The sequence below is a fragment of the Equus quagga genome, chromosome 15, assembly GCF_021613505.1.
Source record: "Equus quagga isolate Etosha38 chromosome 15, UCLA_HA_Equagga_1.0, whole genome shotgun sequence".
NCBI lineage: Eukaryota > Metazoa > Chordata > Mammalia > Perissodactyla > Equidae > Equus > Equus quagga.
Window position 1 is genome coordinate 34261980 of NC_060281.1, and position 6071 is coordinate 34268050.

Here is a 6071-nt window from a genome sequence, read left to right on the forward strand (position 1 = left end):
ACTGTTCAGAAACACCACAAATTATCTCAGCTTTTTTAGCTGAAAATAAGTTCTCTAACTTTGTTCATCTTTTTAAAAATTGCTTTCGTTATTGTAGATTTTTTATGTTTTCATATAAGTTTTTTCAATCCACTCATCAATTTCTACCAAAAGCCTCCTAGAATTTTGTTTGGAATTTTGTTGAATCTACAGACTAACTTGGGGAGAATCGTCATCTTAACGTTGAATCTTGCTATCCAAGAAAAGAGGATCCATTTATTTATCCTTCTTTACTTCCTCTCAGCAGTGTTTCTTGGTTTTCAGTGTCTTAGTTTTCTGAGGTCTGAGACATTGTTTGTAAGATTTATTCCTACGAATTTGATGGTTTCTGGTACTAGTGTACTTGCAGCGATATTTAAATTTCATTTCCAGTTATTCGTTGCTTATATATATTTGGTGGGTATTTTTGTATATTAACCTTGTGTCCTACTAGCTTGTTTTGCTGAAAGATTTTTGTAGCTGAGATCCTGAGTGATGTTTGTCCATAAATTTCTTTCTTTCTTTTTTTCAATTTTGTTGTTTTAAATTTTAATTTATTAAGTTTAAATTTAACAAAATAAATTTATTCGTTCCATCTAACTTGACATAGAGTTGTTCACAGCATTCTCTCACTATCCTTTTAATGTCTGTAGGATCTGTGATAGTAATCCCTTGTTCATCCCTAATACTGTGATTTTTGTTCTCTCTCTCTCTTTGTTTTCCTGGGTTTTGGGGCGGGGGGGGAAGGTTGGAGATTGGCCCTGAGCTGACATCTGTGCCGGTCTTCCTCTATTTTTTGGAGTGTTGGCGCGGCCACAGCATAGCTTGATGAGCGATGTGTACGCCCGCGCCCAGGATTAGAACCTCGAACTTCAAACCCCAGAACTAAGCGAGAGCGCGAGAACTTAACCACTATGGTGCCACCGGTATGGTCCCTCTCTTTTTTTCTTGGTTGGTCTGCCTAGAAGTTTGTCAAGTTAACAACAAACAAAGTTTTCTCTTTGTTAATTTTCTCTATTGCTGCCCATTTTCTATTTAGTTGATTTCTACTCTTTGTTATTTCCTTCCTTTAACTTACCTTTTTCTTGCTCTTCTTTGTCTAGTTTCTTTTTTTTTAAGATTTTTATTTTTCCTTTTTTACCCCAAAGCCCCCCAGTACATAGTTGTGTGTTTTTAGTTGCGGGTCCTTCCAGTTGCTGCCTGTGGGACGCCGCCTCAGCATGGCCTGATGAGCGGTGCCATGTAGTCGCCTAGGATTTGAACACAGGAAGCCCTCAGCCCGGAAGCAGAGCGCGGGAACTGAACCACTCGGCCATAGGGCCGGCCCCTCTAGTTTCCTTTTTCTTTCTTTCTTTCTTTTTTTTTGAGGAAGACTGACCCTGAGCTAACATCCGTGCCCATCTTCCTATACTTTATATGTGGGACGCCTGCCACAACATGGCTTGACAAGCAGTGCCATGTCTGCACCCCGGATCCTGGCCAGTGAACCCCGCGCCCCGGGAGCAGGAATGTATGATCTTAACCGCTGAGCCACCAGGCAGGCCCCCCCCCTAGTTTCTTAAGTTGCAACTTATGTCACTGATTTCAGATCTTACTTTTCTAATCCAAACAGTTAAATCTTTAAATTTCCCTCAAAGCACTCCTTTAGCTGCATTCCACAAATTTTCATATATTTTTATTGTTACTATTCAATTCTAAATATTTTTGGGCTTCTCTTGTGATTTTGTCTTTGACCCATAAATTATACAGAAGTGAGTTAATTTCCAGATATTTGGGGCTTCCTATACTATATGCAATGAGTGTAACTTCTAATTTAATTACATTATACTCAGAGAATATACTCTGTATGATTGCTATTCTTTAAATTTATTAAGATGTGTCTTCTAGGACAGTACATTGCCCATCTACCTCATGCCCTTGAAAAGGTTTATTCTTCAATTGCTGGATGTCATGGTCAACAAAGGACAATTAGATCAAGATGGTTGACAGCTCTTTTCCAGATTCTCTCTTCACTGATAGTTTGTTTTGTTCTATCAATTGCTGAGAGATGGGTTCTAAATCTGTTTTGCTTGTGGAATTGGAGGAGCAGGGTTTTTTTGTTTTGTTTTCGTTTTGATTCCTCTCTCACCAACGCGTGTGCGCAGCTTTGCCAGAGAGGAGTCTCGGCCGCTTGTTTCGGTGAGGACCGAGCCCAAGAGGCTGTCAGCTTCCCCAGATGGACGCTGCGCCAGCAAGGCGGCCCCTGGGCCCAGGAAGCTGAGGTCTGACGTTGTCTTTGAACAGAATTGTAAAGAAAAAGACACGTTCCCTGGCCTTGGCCCTACAGAGACGTGTCAACATGTCCCAGGGAATGAGTCGCCCAAGGACGACAACGGGAGTCCTGGCTTTCGTTTAGCTCCTCCCTCAGGGCCTGGGGTCCCCTCTGCTTTCCAGATAACGACCCCCAGCCGACGATGCCCGCCCCGAGGCTGATCAAGGGACCCCAAGATAACCCTCTGCTGGGGCCAAAGTGCCCGCAGGAGGTGACTCATTTGGGACCGGCGAGGCGAGGCGCGCGCACTGTGCTGCCAGTCCCCCCAAGCCTGCCCGGGGCAGAAAGCCTTCCCGGAGCAGCACCAGGACAGCAAAGCCCTGTTTGGGAGCTTATTGAGGCCGCGGATTCCGCTACGGAACTACCGCACCAGGCGGGAGGCAGAGACTGGTGACAAGCAGATATGGGAACCTCAGACCCTGGTGTGAAAGGGCGACAAGTGACTTAGTGACTCGAGGCCTTAGGAGCCAAGAACGGAGCTAAGGAAGTGGCTGCCCAGGCCAACTAGGATGAAAAGGAGGGATGGGGGCCGCCAGGCTGGAAACGGGGTGCGGGTGCATTTTAGCCGGTTTCTGACAACGTGGCAGAGGAGTCCCGGCAGCGGGCGCGGGACCGGGGCGCCAGGGTGGGACCCGCCACCTTTGGGCTCCGGAAGTGAGTCGCAGGCCCGGCGCTTGCAAGTCGCCGGCCTCCTCCCCGCCATGTTCATCTTTTCCCCTCTTTCTTCCAGTTCTGCCCGCTTTTCCTCCCTCTCTTGCCCCTCGGACTGCAAGCCGAATCAACCGTCCTTCCTCTCTGGCAATTGGGGTAGAGATGGCAATGAGGGCGGCGTCAGCCTTTCCAACTGAGGTTTATGGAGACATCCCCGGTCGTGCTATCAGGGCCTTAACGTTTGCATCGCGCTCCCTGGTTACAGAGCACTTTCCCGAGAGCTTTCCTCGCCGCAGCTACGAGGGAGGGTCTGATCATCGCGCGCCCCAGGAGGGAAAGTGAGGCCTGACCGAGGAGGCCGGCCCCAGGACACCCAATCCTTCCGCAGGACCAGAATCCAGGCTTCTCAGAGATGGAGCGGGTCTTCCAAGGGCCAGAAGACATTATATTGCCAGCCCAGGACATTATGCTTCCCAGCCTGCTTATGGGATCGCGCCGCCTGCTTACGACAAATCAGGACAGGAATGGCGTTTACTCTCCCCTGTGCCTGCCCAGGGTGGGGTCTCCTGGGCCTGGCAGCTTGCTCCAATGACTCGGCTTTCCAGGCCAGAGGCGACCTCACCTCCAGAATCTGTCCCTGAAAGTGAGGAAGAAAATCAGTATGCATGACCTCAGAAGTTTACCACCGCAAACCACGGATCCGACAAAGGACTGGTATCTTGACCACCTAAAGAAAACTACCATCCATCAGTTTAAAAAAATCAAACAATATGGTAGGAAAAGGGACAAAAGACACGAACAGACATTTCATGAAAGGAGATATGTGGATGGCAAATAAAGACAGGAAAAGATGTTCAGCATCACTGGCCGTTAGGGAGATGCAATTTAAAACCAAAATCAGAATGGATAAAGTAAGAAACAGCAATAACACCAAACACTGGATTCATTCATTGCTGGAGGGAATGTAAACTGGTACACCACTCTGCACAGAGTATGGCTGTTTTTTTTTAACAAAACTAAACATGCAATTCTATGCCCAGAAAAGTCTGGGGCTGATGATGCCTTTGGAGAGATACAATGACAAAGTCAAGGTGGATTTTTTTTTTTTACCATCTCCTAATGAGACTAGCTTGTCAGTTAGCTGGTCCCAGAGAGGATGGTGCCTGAACTGAAACTAGACTCCTGGGTTCTTACCCACAGGCTCTCCTTTAAAACGGGGCCTCTCCTCCTCTTGAAGAATAGAGAACCTCCAGTAGAGGATCCTGGCTCCCTCACCTTGAATTCAGCCACCCACGCCCTGCCACTCTGCTTGCTCAAACACTGCCTAAGAACTCACAACACGTGGAACAGATTGTAGCAGCTAGAAACCCAGGAAGAGCACTGTGAGCGGAGGTGGGTGAGTGCAGAGGGGTACAGGGAGTTGTTGGGAACCTGGAGCCACCTGGTGCGGAGGCTGTCCTGCAGTCCCCACCAGGCCAGTCCTGGAGCTGAAAGGGTGTGTCAAGAGGGCAAAGGCTCTGTAGGGCTCACCTGGGCTCTGTTGCAGAACAAGGGAGGGAGGTGGGAGGTGAGAGGAAACCCTAGATTACAGGGTGAATAGGGAATAAGTGTTCCAGTCATTCAAGGCTTTGTCAATCATGACAGGAGCCCAAAGAGTGGCTACCTGTTGGAACAGGACAGGAAGAAGAGCAGGATGGGAAGGAGAAGGGCAAGGGTTGGGGATGGGGATGGAGAGACAGGGAGCAAGGGAGTGAAGAGCTGGGGAGGATGATGGTGCCACTCTGAGAATCAGATGCCTAGTTCCATCTTAATAGGTTTGTAACCACGTTAGTGTGGGTGTCCCAGCAGGTGGAGGAGTCTTAGCTTGAGACCAGCCAAATCTGGGTTTCCAAAGATATTCCCAGGCCTCTCCACCACCACACCTAGTAGGAATCCCCGGGTCTCTTCCCAATGACACTATCTTTCTTCCTCATTTCCCTTCCCCCTTCTTCTCCCTGCCTTTTCTCCTGGCCTTGAGCCCCATTTGCCCTGCCTCTCCTCTCTTTCTTACCCTCTGATAGTTCAAGAAAGAACAGAAATGCAGGCAGAAGTCAGATGTTTTCAGAATCTATTTGGTGATCTCTGGGGCTGTGTTTTAGGATGATAACGTTGTCCCAGGCTTCAAAGCATTTCCCCCTACATCTTTTCCTTAGGTATGTGAGAAAGGCCATCAGATCAACCCATTGCCCAAGGAAGGAAATTCAAACCCGGAATCCCGAAGGTGCTTGTGCAAGATCACCCATTCCTTCAGATTAACCTCCCCAAACAGAGACTTGCACAGGCTCTAAGAATCAGACAAGACCTCAGGCCTTGGTCTTTGTTAGTCTGCCATTTGCTTAAGAGATCAGGATGGGAAAGATTCAGACTCTTCATGCATTACAGGGTCATCTGTGATCCTTGGTGGGGATCTTCCTGTGATCCTACTTGTTCCTGCTGGGGGTCACCATGACTCCTGAATCAAACCCTGTAAAATAGGAAGAAAATCAGACATGAACGCATCTAAAATTTTCCTCTCATGAGCCCTTTTTTGGGAAGTACAGCAATGTGCTCCAGGAAAAGAAGGGAGTATACTGAAAAAGAGGAAGACTTGGATCTGGGAAACAAGGGCATCAACCCTTGAGAAGGGAAAGGGAGTCACCACGAAGAAGGGCAGGGAGAGGAGTCTACAGGACAGCTGGCAGTGGGCCCAGACAGGAGCAGGCTGGGCTGGGTGGGTGGGAACGCTGAGGGGAGGCTTCACCAAGAAAGGACCTAGACAACAACTATCATGAGTGTGAAGGGACTGAGAAAAGATTCACTTAACTGGGGCAGCGTTGGGGGATAAATTTATGAAATTAGAAGATCATGGAAAGTAAGAAAATGAAACCATCAGGCAATTATTAAACCCCTCAAAAACATCAATATGTCCAGAAAGGACAATTAAGGAAGTTTAGCATGTAGCTCAGACCTGAGGAACATTCCCATAAGTGAATAATTGTAACTCTGTCTCCTGGTCCAGTTAAAACAACCATATACCTACACTAGGAGGATGAGATTGCATTTGTTGGGGGGC

General features: G+C 47.7%; 1 protein-coding gene and 1 long non-coding RNA gene across 3 annotated transcripts in view; both read right to left on the reverse strand.

Annotated features, from left to right (window-relative positions):
- LOC124226946 (patr class I histocompatibility antigen, A-2 alpha chain-like) overlaps positions 1 to 6071 on the reverse strand; it is a 445476-nt gene that overhangs the window by 7149 nt on the left and 432256 nt on the right. The window lies entirely within an intron of this gene.
- The window catches only part of LOC124226955 (uncharacterized), a 1843-nt gene continuing 842 nt past the window's right edge, over positions 5071 to 6071 (reverse strand). Inside the window, exon 2 of the long non-coding RNA XR_006885413.1 lies at positions 5071 to 5483. This is a non-coding gene — a long non-coding RNA (uncharacterized LOC124226955). The remainder of the gene's footprint in view (positions 5484 to 6071) is intronic.